This window comes from Chiloscyllium punctatum, chromosome 52 (assembly GCF_047496795.1).
Source record: "Chiloscyllium punctatum isolate Juve2018m chromosome 52, sChiPun1.3, whole genome shotgun sequence".
In the NCBI taxonomy this organism is placed as follows: Eukaryota; Metazoa; Chordata; class Chondrichthyes; order Orectolobiformes; family Hemiscylliidae; genus Chiloscyllium; species Chiloscyllium punctatum.
This window is the reverse complement of record NC_092790.1, coordinates 15,694,574-15,712,078: the sequence shown is the minus strand read 5'-3', so window position 1 is coordinate 15,712,078 and position 17,505 is coordinate 15,694,574. Positions and strand designations below refer to the sequence as shown.

General features: G+C 40.6%; 1 protein-coding gene and 1 long non-coding RNA gene across 2 annotated transcripts in view; one reads left to right on the top strand and one right to left on the bottom strand.

The window, feature by feature from the left end:
• The window catches only part of LOC140470689 (histone H2B 1/2-like), a 42,957-nt gene extending 34,001 nt beyond the window's left edge, over window positions 1–8,956 (bottom strand). Inside the window, exons 1-2 of the mRNA XM_072566712.1 lie at window positions 8,762–8,956; window positions 7,834–7,942 (exon numbers count right to left, since the gene is read on the bottom strand). The gene's annotated coding sequence lies outside the window, so the exon portion shown is untranslated. The remainder of the gene's footprint in view (window positions 1–7,833; window positions 7,943–8,761) is intronic.
• LOC140470807 (uncharacterized) overlaps window positions 1–16,770 on the top strand; it is a 42,736-nt gene extending 25,966 nt beyond the window's left edge. Inside the window, exon 3 of the long non-coding RNA XR_011956731.1 lies at window positions 16,719–16,770. This is a non-coding gene — a long non-coding RNA (uncharacterized lncRNA). The remainder of the gene's footprint in view (window positions 1–16,718) is intronic.
• Window positions 16,771–17,505: the final 735 nt, after the last annotated feature.

Below are 17,505 nucleotides of genomic sequence, written 5' to 3'. Positions count from 1 at the left end.
ATCCCACAAACATCCTTGACAAAAGATCAAGTAAAAAAAAATATAGACTCCAGTAGAAGAAAGAGAATCTGCAGCTTCTGACTGTAACTGAGAGGAAAAAAACTAGCTTTCCCGTCTTCAAGACGCCAACAGTTTTGCTGAAAGCCAAAACTAAAAATGTCATTCTGTGAGAGCTTGACCACACCCATTCAGGCTACTTCTGTTGTTCCAACTTTAAAAAGAGCCTCAAACCTGACAGTTCATGTTCTGTGAATATGAGGGTAGTTATCAATTTGTTCCTGTCAGTTTCTGCATTGTAAATATGGGAGAACACTTATTAATCTTTCTAGGACAGCTACTATTGTGTAAAAGTGTGAGTGTACTTACCTATCTGTCTGTGTCAGTTTCCAATATATGAATGTAATTTTAGCTATCATAATGTACCTGTCAGTTTTTTTAATCCCTGGGAATGAGAGTGTCACCTTCAGTCTCTACCTGACAGCAGTTGAGTTTGGTTATTGATCTGTAATGCCACTTTCTGATAGGTGAACACTTGAGCACAGTTATTCATCTGTACGTGATACTTTCTGATATCTGAACATGATAGTGTAGTTGTCAACCTGTTCCTGTTGGTATGTGCAATGAAAATAAAAGAGTGTGTGTAGTGTTATGAATCTATCCATGACGGTGCCCGCAAGGTAGAAAGTGTGTGTGAGTTTGTAAGTGTAATTGCCCTGTCAATACATGTGTCATCAACAATGCGTTTTTGCTTGTTTCTGTAAAGTGAATGAGTGAACAAAGGTATCAATGCATGCTTGTCAGTTTCTATTTGGTAAGGGGACGTATCTCTCTGGAGCTACTAATAGTCTCTGTGAGGGTGTGATTTGTTATGCAGTACTTGCTATGAGGGTGATTTTAGACAAATTTGTTTCAGTTCTTGAGTGTATACTTTGCACAAGAATTCAGACTTTCCAGTTTCAAAACTGTGCAAATGTCTGAGTTATGAACAGTGATATTTGTTCGAACTGGACACATGTGCATTGTGAATTGTGAGAAAAAAACAAACATATTTTCTCTGTTGTTTGACTATCTCGCTCTCAAACTGAGCTCAACATGTAGCTGACCTAATCTGCTCTGACTGTGGAAAGAATGTTCTTCGCTCTGATAGCAGTAATATATCTGTTTGTTCGAAGCAGCTGGTCACACTTGGCTTCATATCGAGGGAATATTACATTGTCTTGGTCCTTCAAGTAATTGCCTGGAGAAAGACAGGAGAGAAATCTCCTGTAAATCACCATCAGCCAAGTTTGACCAACTTTTACTGATCAATGCAACATTCTGTTAATAATCATTAGGATATTGTTTTTAAAGACAGGAATTCAAACAGAACAACATGTCTGATTCTACTCTTGTTCCATGTCTGGTTGATTTTTCTTTTTGTTAATTCAATACCAATTGAGTGAGGTCCAGAAACTAACCAATAACTGTACAGCTCCATGAATGGGACTATCCAATGTAAGTGGGGCTGTGAATATGAGTTTAGTTATTGAACTATTCATGTCAATTCCTACTTTGTGAATAACAATCACACTCTGGCATTCTGTCCCTTTAAGCCTTGCTTAAATTACTTATGTATTCAAATAGCAGTGACTCACAGCGACAAATTGATATAGAACTATGTAACCATTGAAATGACATTGCACATAAGAGGGCCATTTGGCCTATCTTGTCTATTCCAACCTAAAGACACCAGATGGCCATTCTAATCCCATCTTTCTGCACCAGCCCATAACCCTGCAGCTGAGATCACTGCCCATTTCTGCAATCAGAATGTATTTCTCAATTTGTTCCTATCTGTGTCTGTTTCATAGATATGTAAATGTAGGTATGAGTTTGTACCTGTCAATCTCTTCTGTATGAATATTTGAATGGAGTTATCCACCTCTACTTGTAAATGTCAAAATACAGTTATAAATATGTATTTGTCAGTCTCTACAATGTCAATGTGTGAGTTTATTGAGTAGCCTATCTCTGTCAGTTTCTGCTCTGTTAATCTGAGAGTATCAGTAATAGACTGTACCTGTCAGTTTCTGGTTGTTGATAGGTGAATGCATTTTTCAACTTATACCTGTCAGTTTCTGTCAATGTGCATGTGGGAGTGCTGTTATCAATCTGTGCCTGCCAGATTCTGCTATGTGAATGTGACTGTCATTTTCAGCCTCTACCTGTCAATTTTGTCATGTGAACAAGAGCTTATCAATCAATGTGTTGCTGTCAGATGCTGCAATGAGAATGTGTGACTGTAGTTATCAATTTGTCCATGTCACTTTCTGCTATGTGCATACATGTGTGTAGTTATCAATCTGTACTGATCAGATTCTGCTCTGCATCTGTGGGTGTATTTATCAATCTATTGCTATCAGTGTTTGCAATGTTGAGGGAATTGATCAATCTTTCCTCTTTAGTTTCTGTTCTCTGAATCAGTGTGTTTAATTATCAATCAGTAACTATCATTTTTTTTGACTTTGTGAGTATGTAAATGCATATGAGATTCTGCAAGCTTAGTTTTGACCTGTCCCTATCAGAATCTGTAAATGTAGTTACCAATCCACACCTGTCAGTTTTTCTGGCTGAATACTTGTGTGAAATTGTCAGTCTGTCCCCGACCAATTCTGCTGTGTGAATGAGAAATTTGGAAGCAACTCTTCCTGTCAGTCTCTGCAATGTGAATATGAGAGTGTATTTATCAATATTTCCCTGTCAGTTTATGCTCAGTGACACAGTGTTGTGATCAATATATTCTGCCATATGTATATTTCCGTGTCTTTATCAAATTATACTTGTCAGAAAATTTTCTCTGCGTATACGGAAGTATACCAGTCAGTTTTCTCGATGTGAATATGTGACCACAGGTTTGAATCTATGCCTATCTGTTTCTGTCAAGTCAATACGTATGTCATATAGAGATAGAGTTTTCAATCTCTACCTGTCAGATTCTGTGTGAAATTGAATGTACTTATCAAACTGTATCTGCGAGCTTATGTTATGTCAAAGTGGAAGTGTTGTTATCAATTTATAACTGTGATTTTCTGTTATATGACTAGAAGAGTGTAATTACTAATCTGTCCCTGTCAGTGTCTCCTCCATATATCCGTGGAAGTAATTCAACATACCTGCCAGTTTTTTGCTGTGTGAATGAGAGTGTACATCTCAACCAATATCTGGCAGTATGAGCTGTGACAATGAGTGTTGCGATCAGTCTGTACCTTTCAATTCCTGTTATTTAAACATGTGAGTTTAGTTATCAATCTGTACCAGTCAGCTTCTGCAGTGGGAATATTCTTCTGTAATGCAGCACATTCTATGACACAATGGCTCAGTGGTTGGCTCTGTTGCCTCACAGTGCCAGGGACCTGGATTCGATTCCTGCCTTGGGTGACCGTCAGCATGGAGTTTCAACATTCTCCACGTGTCTGTGTGGGTTTCCTTAAGGTGCTCCAGTTTCCAACCGCAGTCTAAAGATGTGAAGGTTAGGTGAATTGTCCATGCTAAATTGTTCAGGGATGTGTGGGCTAGTTGCATTAGTTGGGGTAAATGCAGAGTGATAAGAGAGTGCCTCTGGGTGGGATATTCAGAGGGTCGGTGTGGACTTGCTGGACTGAAGATCCTATTTCCACACTGTATGGATTCTAATTCTAACTGAAAGACTACACCTGAAAGTTTCTGCTATATGAGTTATGAAATAGAAATCTATTAGTTATTAATCTCTCCCCATCAATTTCTGATTTGCCAATGTATGAATGCATTTTTCAAGCTGAACCTGACAGTTTTTCAATATGAATGTACTAGTACAGTTATCTTTCTATGCCTGTCAGTTACCCTTTGGTCAATGTGCCAGTGCATTTATCAATCTATTCCTGTCACTTCCAGCTCGATCAATTTGAGAGTGTCGTTATCAGTCTTTAGCTATGAGAATATGATTAGGGAAGGCAACCACCTCATCGTATTACCATGAGACTATTAATCCAGACAGCCAGGTAATATTCTGTGGACGTGGATTCAAATCCCATCATTGCAGATGGTGGAATTTTAATTCAATAATAATCTAAAAATAAGAGTTTAATGCCAATTCTCAGGGGAAAAGAATTCTGATTCACTAACGCCCTTCAGGGATCAAAAGCTGCCATCCTTACCTGGTCTAGCCTATATGTGATTCCAGGCTCACAGCAATGTGGTTGACATTTAACTGCCCCCTAGACAATTAGGGAGAGTCAGTGATGCACACATCCCAGGAATGAGGAACAAAAAAAAACACATGGGAATGCAGTTATTAATCTGTCCCTGCCAGCTTCTGCTTTGTGAATGGGAGTAAATTTATCAGTCCATACCTGTCAATTTCTGCAATGCCAATAGGACTGCAGTTATTAATCTGTGCCAATCAATCTCTGCTTGCAATGTCAATTTGAGAGAGTTAACCTGTACCTGTCAGTTTCTGTGACGTAACTGTGGTTATCAAATTGTTTCTGTCAGTTTCTGCTCTGCGAATCTCAGAGTGTAGTTATTAAACTATACCTGTCAGTTTCTGCAAGGTGAATATGTGAGTTTTGTTACGAATATATACTTATCTGATTCTACTCTGTGAACGTGCGAAAGCAGTTACATTGCTGTCCCCATCAGTATCCACTCTGTAAATCTGAGAGTGTAGTTATTAATCTGCACTTGTCAGTTTCTGGTTTGTGAACGTGTGTAATTCCCATTCTCTCTTTGTTAGTTTCCCCTGTTTGTATATATGAATTTGCTTATCATTCTGTCCCTGTGGAGGCTAGGAAACTTTGGGAAATAAATATTGATATCTTGAAAACAGTCCAAATGCCCAAAGAGGAGGTGTGAGAGGTATTTAAAAAAAAAGGTGTCTCAAACTCTGGGACCGCATCAAGTATATCCCAGGATGTTGTAGGAAGCTGTATTGATAATTTGAATAAGTGATATTGTTTTCTTACTTCTTTAGTAATATGTCATGGGGACGGTCAATCTGTTCCTGTCAATCATTGCAATATGAATGTGTGACTATAGTTATCAAATCTGTACCTGTCAGCTTCAATGTGAATATGTGGGTGCAGTTATCAATCTCAGTTCCTGCAATTCTCCTACATCCATATGTGATTTTAGTTATCAATCTGAGCCTCTGTCAGCTTCTGTCATATAAATGTGTCGTGTCATCATCAATCTTTCCCAATCAGTTACTGCAATGTGAATAGACAACTGTAGTTATCAAGCTGTAACTGTTTCTGCCATGTGAATATGAGTATAGATATGCATCTATACCTTCACTTTCTAATGCTGAATGTGAGAGGGTTATTGTCATTCTACACCTGTCAGTTTTTGCTTGTCAAACTGAATATGGTATCAATCTGTACATGACAGATACTGTTCTGTAAAACTGAGAGATCAGTTACCAAACTGTACTGTCAGTTCATGCAATATGAAACTGTGAGTGTTATTATTAATCTGTTCCTGTCAGTTTCTGCTTTGTTGATATGATAGATTTTTTGTCAAACTTTCTCTGTTAGTAATTACAATGTGAATGTCTGAGTGTATTTACCAATTTGTCCCTGTCAGCTTCAGCTGTGTATCTGAGCGTGTAGTTATTAGTCTAACTGCCAGTCTCTGCCATGTGACTGTGAGTACATTTGTCAATCTTAGCCTATCAGCTTCTGTGTTATGAATATGTGAATGTGCTTAGCAATTGAACATAGAACAGTACAGCACAGAACAAGCCCTTCAGCCCACGATGTTGTGCCGACCACTGATGCTCATGTATGCATCCTCAAATTTCTGTGACCATATGCATGTCCAGGAGTCTCTTAAATGTCCCCAGTGACCCTGCCTCCACAACTGCTACTGGCAATGCATTCCATGCTCTCACAACTCCCTGTGTAAAGAATCCACCTCTGACATCCCCTCTATACTTTCCTCCAACCAGCTTAAAACTATGACCCCTCGTGTTAGTCATTTCTGCCCTGGGAAATCGTCTCTGGCTATCGACTCTATCTATGCCTCTCAATATCTTGTATACCTCAATTAGGTCCTCTTTTCTCCTCCTTTTCCCCAATGAAAAAAGTCCGAGCTCAGTCAACTTCTCCTCATAAGATAAGCCCTCCAGTCCAGGCAGCATCCTGGTAAACCTCCTCTGAATCCGCTCCAAAGCATCCACATCTTTCTTATAATAGGGCAACCAGAATTTGTAGCTGCCAGTTCTGGTATGGAAATATAGTTCTCAATTTCTCTTTGTCGATTTCTGCTATATGTGTTAGAGCATGCAATTAGCAATCTGCACATACACTTTACTGCAATATGAACACAGAATATAGTTACCAATCTGACTACTCTGTGAATGTATAAGTACAGTCAGCAATCTGTACATGTCAGCCTCTGCTTTGAGAATTTATTTATCAATCTATGCATGTCAATTTCTGCTGTAGGAATGTGAGAGTGCAATCTGTACCTGTCAGTTTCTGCTCAGTGCATCTGTTTTGTGTCATGAATTGTGTAATAGAAAATCAAAGGGTTTTTCAAATCCTATAGTGCAGGCTCTGAGTGGGAGGAATAATATCACGGGCTGTTCTTCAGGATGCCATCAGGTTTTCTCAGTGCATAGCCAAATACTTTTGTGAACAATGCTGAGAAATGAATAGGTGTTACATTCCTTTGGTAGTGTTGAAAGGAAAGGGGAATGAACAAATAAATTGTATTTTAGCCGACTGACCACAAATGTTCCTGCTACAGGAAAGAGAATTGGCTAGTTCACTTCATTATTCTATTGTGAATATTACATCATCCTGCTCTGTGGTGTGACAGTGAAAGCCATTAGCAGTACTGTCCTGATGCTCTATGGTGGGAATGAGGAAAGCAAAAAGACTTGTATTTTTGTCATACAGTGGAGAAGATTTAAATCATTTAGGCAATTTATTGAACACGGTTGACCTCTTCTTACAAAAATAAATGAAAATTTACAAACTACAAGAGTTGGCTAAATTTCTTTGTTGAATTAAAAGGGGATTACTTGATTATATTGCTAAATTGAGGATATGATATTGTATTTTATTGCTTTTTTGTAATATTTCATAGAGTGGGGTAAGTGGGATTTTTTGCAGAAGGTTGTAGTGAATTTGGAGACAAAGTTACACAATTTTTACATAAAAATTGGCAGAGTGAAAATTTAGTTTCCATTCCTGCAAGGTGAACATGTTGAGAATTATTTTGGCTTCTCCTCTGTTGCCATGACACACTTACTGAAGTGGAATGCTGGCTGAATGGAATTAGTTGCTTGTTTTTGTATAAACAGTTTGTATACATTCACTTCTGTTTCCTGCAGTGTACATGTGTGTACATTGTTGTTAGTCTCTGTAACTTGTGTATTGATATGGTGAGTGTATTGGGGACTCAATCTGAATCAGTCAGTACTTTGTGTGGGTGTGCTCAGTAATGATTCACTACTTGTCACATATGGCTGTTGAAACAATGTCAAAGCATGATGTCATTGTTTATCTGGTTTGTGATATTTAAAATACCCTTATTAAATGTAAACTTGATTTAGTTCACCATTTGCCTAATTTAGACAACCAGTCAGCTTCAAACATGATCTGAATGTAAATAGCCCATGAATCATATTTATTGGAACTAGGAAGATGTTTATGGAGAATGCAGAGAAAAAAGAAACATGTCCTTCCACAGTTGTGTCTAACTGTCCGTTTGTTTGGATATATCTCTGGAAACTGAACTTAAATTAAGTCTGATTCAATCTGCTCTGTGCCCGTGGAAAAGGTGCTGTCTGCTTTGACAGTGGTAACATACCTGCTGTTTGTTAGAAGCAGCTGGTCACACATGGCTTTTGTACTGAGGAAATATGACACTTTCTTCACCATTCATGTATTTGCTTGGAGGAAGACAGAAGATTTTTCAGCTGTAAATCAACATAAGCCAAGTTAGGCAAGATTAAACTGACGGTGGCAGTCAGTTTATAATCATTAGAGTATTTTTAAACCTAGCAATTCAAAAAGAACCATATTTTGATTCCACTCTTTCTCTGTGTTGCTTCTCTTTTCCTTTCCTTTTTATTTGCAACTTTGTAACAATTGGGTGAGATCCAGGACTAACAACTGTTCACCTCCATGAATGGGAATTCCTGAAGCAGCTGCAATTCTGACGTACATCAATAGCAAGCTGAGAATACACTAAATGTTGAAGGAAAGAACAAGGCACGCTCTGTCTAATGTTTTACTTGAAACTTCAAATCTGTTCATTCGAGTACGTGTTATTTATAAGATTGTCACATAAGATTGTCTGTGCTTCCATTCTGCACTGCCCAACATCAACAAACAGCGTGAAACAGATTTTGGATTAGTGGTGCTGGAAGAGCACAGCAGTTCAGACAGCATCCGAGGAGCAGCAAAATCGACGTTTCGGGCAAAAGCCCTTCATCAAGAATAAAGGCAGAGAGCCTGAAGCGTGGGGAGATAAGACAGAGGAGAGTGGGGGTGGGGAGAAAGTAGCATGGAGTATAAACAGAAGCCAAACAATGAATTCCCATCAATGTTTAGGGGATTGCAAACCACAAGAATGTCCCAATGCAGCTTCTTCCCGCTCTGTCTCCCTCAGCAGGCCCACACACAGCCCGAGAAAGGCCTCTCTCTTCCCCCCAGCCCGCTCACTCCAAGTTCCGGGACCAGTTCCTGCTCCGCTCGGCCTCTTACAAACAGCCCCTGGTTCTCCCTGAACTCACCCCGAATCAATCCCGGTCTCTGTGTCCCAGGCTCCCATCCCGATGTGCTGCTGGAAGGAGCCTGCTGTTCCCTTGCTTCCCTGGGCGCTGATCTCTCCATTGCGGTCTGTTTCAAACAAACCTCTTGCACTCACTGAGTAAATGCTCCTCAATGGCAGCGGTGGGGGAGGGCCTCACGCATGCGCTCCTCTCGTCAGGAACGGTCAGCATTGGGGGAGAAAGGGGTAGCATTGCGCATGCGCATCTTAAGGACACAGGCATAAATCATTCACATTAAACCGACAGTGACAGCAGCAGTTCTAAACCCACATCTAGTTTGGGGGATTAAGATCAAAGCACAAATATTACTTCCAAAAAGAGAAGGAGAGCCTAAATAAGCTTGGATTGTTTTCTCTCGAGCAGAGATGACTGAATGGGGGCACATGATTGTGGCGTAAAAAATTATGAGGCGTATGGACAGAGTGAATAAAGAGAAGCTGTTTCCCTTGTTTGAGCGATCAATCACAAGTGGTGATTGGGTTAGGATATGGTTAGGATAAGGATTCTCACGATGATGGCGTGTAAGGGGTACAGATATAGAAATATCTTTTTCACTCAGCAAGTGGTGGGAATCTAGAAGACACTACCTGGTAAGGTAGTAAAGGCTAGAAATCTTAACCTTTAAAAAGGTATTTGGATGAGCACTTCAAATGTCATAACAGTTAAGGATATGGGACAAGTACAGAAAATTAGCACACCTTGAATGGTAGTTATTGTGGGTGCAGACTCGATGGCTGAAGGGCTTTTTCTCTGTGTATCTCAGAGTGCAGTTATTAATCTGCACCTGTCAGTCTCTGGTTTATGACTGTGTAATTGTATTTATCAACCTACAACTTTCAGGTTGTAGAGTCATGCAACCTTTGATCCAACTGGTCCACTCTGACTAGATATCCTAAACTGACCAAATCTCATATGCCTTTAAAATCCTTCCTGTTCATTTACTCAACCAGGTTACTTTTAAACATTGTAATTGTTCCCACCTTCATCACTTCCTCTGAAAGCTCATTCCACATGGACATCCTCTGCATGAAAGGTTGTCCCTTAGGTCAGTTTAAATCTTTGCCCTCTCACCTTACACCTATGCCTTCTCTACTCCCCACCCTAGGAAAAAGACTTTGGCTTCTTATCCAATCGATGCCCCTCATGATTTTATAAGCAGCTATTAAAAAAAATACCCCTCAGCTTCTGATGCTCCAGGGAAAAATGCCCCAGTGTATTGAGGCTCTCCGGATAGTTCAAACCCTCTAGTTCTGATAACATCTCTGCCAGTCTTTATGACACCCTCTTAAGATTAACAACATCCTTCCTCATGCGCAGCGTCCCAGAATCAAAACTGAACAAAGTAACATCCTAAACGGGTCAATGAAATACAAATACTACAATATGCCACATTCGTGTCTGGGTAGAGTTACAAGTCGCGAAGTGAACTAATTAGATGGAGATCAATAAACTCTCCCTACATGATACCTTCCCCATTTACAGGTCTGCGCTCTCGTAAACCATGACATCAGTGTGTATTTGAGTTATTCAGATCAATTAATATCTAAGGTCGGTCTGCGCTCTGCGCCGGGCTCAGTTCTTTCCTGACAGATGCGGGTGACTCTGATGAGAGTCTTTGGGTTCAGATGGTCATATGTTACAGCGACTGGTTCATTTCTTTGCTGCTGTCTTGGTCACTTTCTTTGGCGGTGCCGCTTTCTTGCCGCTCGCTTTCTTGACCGGTGATTTCTTCACGCCCGGTTTATTGGCGGCCGCTGATGTTCCCGCCTTCTTTTCCGCTTTTGTCTTGACTGGATTCTTTGGAAGTTTGAAGGAGCCGGAGACGCCCTGGCCCTTGACCAGAACAAGGGAGCCGTTCGCCAGGCACCTCCTGATACTCATCTTGATCTGTGCCTTTCGCTTTTCCACATCGATCCCGCTTCTCTCCAGCGCCTTCTTTATAGCGGACAGAGACGTTCCTTTGCGATCGTTGATATCCCCGACAACCTTCAGAATCAGCTCTCCCAACCCGGGACCGGCTGGTTTTTTTTCCTGGGAGACACCGCCTTCTTCTTGGGAGCCTTGGATTTAGTGGGAGCGGAGGCTGGAGGAGCCGTTTCGGCGGCTGCACTGTCGCTCATGTTGAGAACTCTGCGCTGAATCTCTCTCTGGGTCAGTCTGAACTGGGTCAGCAATGAAGCTGCTGGCGGCGGCACTGAGCAACTTCAAGGCAGCGAGCGGACAGCGCTGGGACAACCTGCCGTCAGCTCCCTGCTCCTGCTGTTTCTCTAACGGCCTAAACTCTCCGATTCCTCTGAAATTCCGCATCTCCAGGTTTGATAGCTCCTCACCCTGACACTGGAAGGTTTACGGCCGAAAAGTTTTCACTCGAGTAGACAGTTCCGTTGTCGAGTTAAACGCATTTTGCTCCTGCACGGATGGCGCTCTCTGAGCTGAACGGTGACATTGTCGCTACTTTTCGACTTAAATCTTGAAACTAACAAATATTCTGCCCTCAATTCTACCTTTGGGGTTTAGAAGGGGAGCAGGGGGATAACTTTATTGAAAAATATTTTTGAGTTACATAGGGGAGACTTGGAAATATTATAATATTAGCGGACACAAAAACACAGTTACGTTAGGCTAACCGTCCGCCCTTTTCCTCCAATCACTCTGACATAACATTCACATTCACACGGCCACAGGCCAGAAACATCACCAAATGTAAGCGTGGAAGGATAGAATTTCTTCTCCTTTCAGCCTTTGCTGCGGTGCCCAGGGATTTAGTTGCACTTTTTGTCCTCAGTAACTGTTACACTCTCATCAGCTCTACTGTTTACATCCTCAAAAATGGTCAGTCGGTTTGTCAAGCTCAGAAGACAGAATAGTGTACACTGGAACAGGCTCTTCATGTTCCTGCTGTCTCTACCAGATCCTGAACACTGTTTTGTCAAATGCTTCGCAATTGAAGCTTTCATTTTGATTTTTCCCTGCGGCTGACTGGTCTATAGTTCACAATTTTTGGATTAATTTGTTAAACTATGTAACCCCCACTCTGTAAATTATTGCAGAGCTTATAGAATCTTGGAACATCACCACCACTGCATCCACTATTACTCAGTCCACTACATTAAATACTCTGAGACGTAGATGATCAAGGCCTGGTGTTTCACTACATTCAATCCAATCCATTGTCCCAACATCATTTCCCAAATAATACTGATTTGGTTCAGTTTTTCCCTCCCACTAAACTCCCCAACATTACTATTGTGTTAGTTGTGTGAACAGAGAACAACAATATGTTACAGATTTTGAACTCCCCTCTTTTATGTTGTAAGTGACATATGGTCCTCTTTGCCGACCTATTTATGTTCATGTCTCTCTTTACACATTTATTAGTGCTTCAACAGTTTTTTTTCCTTTAATGGCTTCTGCAACGTTACTGTTTTCTTCATTTGTTCTTTGTTAGTCAAATCCCTTTTCACTGTCATTTGCTGAATTGGGATCTGTTTGCAGCCTTCATGTCTTTCACTATACTTCTTCCCAAATTGTAGACCTTTTCTTTGCACCAAAAAACTGTCTTGAAAACCTGTTTCAAGTTTCACAAAATCCTTTATGTAGGAGAGAGACAAGAATTGTACATAATATTCCAAAAGTGGCATAACTAATGTTCTGTACACCCACAACATGTTCTCCTAAGTTACATATTCAAAGCTCTGACCAGTAAAGGAAAACATATCAAATGCCTTTTTTGCTATCCTATCTAACCATAACTCCATTTTCAAGAAACAATGAATCTGCATTCCAATGTCTCTTTGTTCAGCAACACTCCACAGGACTTTAATATTAAGTGTGTAAGTCCTGCCCTGATTTGCCTTTCCAAATTGCAGCACCTCATATTGATTTAAATTGAACTCCGTATGCCACTCCTGGATCCAATGGCCCATCTGATCGAGATCCTGCTATATTCTGAGGTAGCCTTCTTTGCTGTCCACTACACCTCCAATTTTTGTGTAATCTGCAAACTGAGGAACAATACTTGCAACCTTACATCCAAATCACTCATAATAATGTGGAGGTGCAGGTGTTGGACTGGGGTATGCATAATGAAAAATGACAGAACAGCAGATATACTCCAACAGGTTTATTTGGAAGTATAAGCTTTCTGAATATAGACACCTGATGGAGGAAAAGCACTCCGAAAGCTTGTACTTCCAAATAAACCTGTTGGATTATAACCTGGTCTTGTGTCATTTTTTAATCTAAAATCATTTCTATAAATTATGAAAAGCAGTGATCCTTGTAGCACATCACTTGTCACAGGCCTCCAGTCTGAAAAGCATCCTTCCACCACCCTCTGTCTTCTACATTCGAACAAATTCTGTACACAGATGGTTAGTTTTCCTTGTATTCCATGTGATCCAATCTTGCTAATCAATTTCCCATGGGGAACCTTGTCAAACACCTTATTGAATGCCATATAGATCACATCCACCACTTTGTCCTCATCAATCCTCTTCCTTGCCAATTCAAAAAACCTCAGTCGAGTTAGTGATACATGATTTCTCATACAGAAAGCCATGTTGACTACCCCTAATCAATCCTGGCCTTTCAAGATGATGTAAATCCTGTCTCTCAGAATCCCCTCAACTGTTTGCCTACTGTCAATGTTATGCTCACTGTTCAATACTTCCCTGGCTTTTCCTTACCACCTTTCTTAAATAGTGGTACCACGTTAGCCAGCCTCCAGGCTTTTTGCACTTCACCTGTGATTATCGATGAAACAAATATCTCAGCAAGGGGTGTAAAAATCACTTCCCTAACCTGTCACATGTTTCAGGGTACACCTGATCCCTAGCTTGTGCTTTATCCATCTTTTCTGTTTAAAAACATCCAGCAGCACTTGCTCCGTATTATGGACATTTTTCAAGATGTCACCATCTTTTCCCCACATTCTAGATCTTCCATTTCCTTCTTCTCAGCAAGCACTCACTTAGTGTCTCCCACATTTCCTGTTGTTCCACACAGTCTGCCTTGTTAATCTTTGCTGGGCCCTATTCTTTCCCTGGTTACCCTTTTGACCTTTATGTACTGACAAAATCTATTTGAATTCTCCTTAATACTATTTGCCAAAGCTATGTTATGTCCCTTGTTTGCGCTCCTGATTTCCTTCTTAAGTATATCCCTACTGCATTTATACTCTTTGGAGGATTCACTCAACCTCTGCTGTATTTAACTAACATATGTTTCATTCTTATTTGGACCAAAAGCTCAACTTCTTTTCTCATGCAGCACTACATACACCTACCAGTCATGCCGTTCACCCTAACAGGAACATACTGTCTCTGGGCCCTCATTTTCTCAGTTTTGAAGGCTTCCCATTTTTCAGCCATCCCTTTGCGTGTGAACATCTGCCCTCAGTCAGTATTATGCAAGAGTGTTCAAAAGTTATCAAAATTGGCCTTCCTCCAAATTAGAAATTTAACTTTTCGATCTGGTCCATCCTTTTCCATCACAGTTTTGAAACTAATAAGATTATGATCGCTGACCCTAAAGTGCTCCCCCACTGACACATCATTATATCCCAAGAGTAGGTCAAGTTTTGCACCTTGTCTCGAAGGTACATTCACATACCGAATCGGAAAATTTTCTTGCACACACTTAAGATATTCCTCTCTGTCTAAACCATTAACAATATGGCAGCCCTAATCTATGTTAAAATCCCTCACCATAACCACACCATTATTCCTGCAGATCTAAGATCTCCTGACAAATTTGTTTCTCAATTTCCTGCTGACTGTTGGGGTATCTACAGTCCAATTTCAATAAAGTAATCAAACCCTTTCTTATTTCTCAGTTCCACCCAAATTATTTCCATGGATATAAGCCCAGGAATATCCTCCCGAAGTAAGAGTGTGGTCTTATCTCTTACCAAACATGTCACTCCCCATTTTCTCTTGATGACCCCTCCCCCCCATCCTTCCTATAACAATTGATTCCTGGAACATTAAGCTGCCAGTTGTGTCATCCCCAAACCATGTCTCTGTAATTGCTATGATATCTGAATTCCAATTCCATTTTCCTAACCATGTCCTGAGTTCATCCTCCTTCCCTGTTAGGCCTCTTGCATTGAAATAAATGCAGTTTAAGTTATCAATCCAACCTCATTCTCTGCTTTGTTCCTGTCTGCCCTGGGTGTTTGATTTACCGACTACCAGCATCAGATTGATATCTTTGTTCACTATCTCCCTGGTTTCCACTGACCTCCCCCCACCCCCACACCTTACTAGTTTAACCCCTCCCCAGCAGCTCAAGGAAATGTTCCTACCAGTATATTAGATCCTGTCCAATTCAGGTGCAATGCTTCTTTTTTATACCAGTCATTTCTTCCCCAGAAGAGATTCCAATGATCCAAAAACTGGAACACCTCTCCCCTGCATCAGCTCCTGAGTTGGGCATTCCTCTGCTCTATCATCCTATTCCTTCCCTCACTCATTTGAGGCAGCAGGAGTAATCTAGATATTACAAGTGGAGTGGACCTCCTTTCTAAATTCTTGCCCCTCTTCCTTATTTTACCTTAGGAATTTAATCCCTTCCATTCCCATGTAGTTAGTTCCAATGTGTACTCCCCTTTGTGAATATCCTACACTCTCTTCGAGATACTCTTGATCCTGACACCAGGAAGGCAACACACCATTCTGATTTCTCGCTGTCGGCCACTGACAAAGAGATTAGAGTTTTGTAATTGTAAAAGGAGGACCTTCCAAATCACGACTACTTCCATCGAAAAGGATGAAGGCAGCTGATGTCAGGGAACACCATCTTGATATCAGACAAGTTCCCCTCCAAGGCACTCATCATGCTGACACTGGATCAAGACTCTGGAACTCCGTGTTCATGGCATTGTGGGCAGCACATGGATAACAGCTGTTCCAGAAGGTGGCTCACCACCGCTTTCTCAAAGGGATGGGGAATAAATGGTAGGCTCAGCCAGCGACACCCATGTCTAAAGAGTGAATAAACAAAAACAGCTGGGGTCTCTCGTTGTGGCATACAATGCATCACAAGGTTTCTGTCTGCAGCATACCTGATACTAAAATCTGTCATCCACGACAAACTAAATCGAGTCCCAGAGATGTTATTGCACGCCTGGTCTGACTGTTGCACGGGCCTCCTGACCCAGAAATAAGCTCTAACACTGTGATGCAAAACTCTCTCCATCAGTTATCTTCTGCCTTCGTAAGAATGTTCCACTTATTCCATCTCTCTGTATGTTACTTTGGGCAAGGAATTAATATTTGTGGATGAGGGTCAACAGGATTAAATACCACAGTTAACATTAGAACTGACCTTACATTATCGAATAGGGGAGTACAGGCAATGGGCCGATTGGCCGCCGGGGGGGAGCGAGGCCTTTCTCGGGCTGTGTTTGGGGCTGCTGAGGGAGACAGAGCGGGAAGAAGCTGCTGTGGGACATTCTTGAGGTTTATAATCCCCTAAACACTGATGAAAATTCATTGTTTAGCTTCTGTTTCACACCGTTTGTTGCGAATAGACATTGAAATAAAGGACAGTAGAAACAAATGTAATAATCCTGTGAAGGGTAAATACAGCAGGCACCAGATAAATCGTGCCCAGTATTTGTTTTTCAACAGTTAATGTATTGGGAGCTGGACATGGAACTCCATTCCATTTGTGGAGTTGTGCATATGTTGGTTAGTTTATTTTATCTAAGTGAAATGTTTTAGAAGTTGGGAAACAAAAAAAGACTGGAAGGAACTCAAAGCTCGAGAGGAACCAGGATCAGCTCTGTTTATCTTGCCGTATTCAAAAACAAAGAATTATAATGATCATAACCTGAATATTGCATTGATCACTTGATGTCTTCCTAGTGAGCTGCTAGTGATTTACAGGAGTGCTCTCTTTTGTCTTTCTCCAGGCAAATATTTGATGGATCAATCCAAGAGTGACCAGCTGCTTCTCACACCCAGCAGGTATGTTACCACTGTCAGAGAGGAGAATGTCCTTTCCACTGTCTGAGTGGATTGAGTCAGACACACATTAAGCTCAATTTCCAGAAGTACACATTCAATCCAAGAGTTAAACACAACTGACAATATATAAATCTATATTATTTCACCCAGTTCTCAATGCTTACCATCTCAGTGACAGTAAATTCCATTATTCAAAGCCAAATATCATAAGATTAGAAGCAGGTTAGACTATATGCTTATAATAAATATACATTTGAGCTGCATTAAATTCATATGTAGATTTGGCATTTTTAAAGTTACAATCAATTAGAACATACCGATCATGGCGTTACATGGTTATCACAAATATATATATATATGAAGTATATATTTGAGTGCAAATATAGAAGCAATGTTGTGCATTTATGAGTAACTGAGCGGGACAAAATTATTCTTTAGATAAACAGTTGTCCTGTACAAAGACAATAATCAAACAATGTAAATTTCAAATGAACCTCTTGGTCAAGCCTTATCTACAGAGGATGCTTCTAGAGAGAATACTTAATGCTCATTCACATACGTACATACACATCTGTGTCTGTCTCTGTCTCTCTCAGTCTGGTGTTGATGAAAACACACTTTATACACGCTCCCATTCTGGTTGAGGGATTCAATAATGCAGAAGCATTTCCATACTTTTTTAATGTATGAAACACTGCCTTAAAACCACCTCACAAAGTGTATCAGAACTGG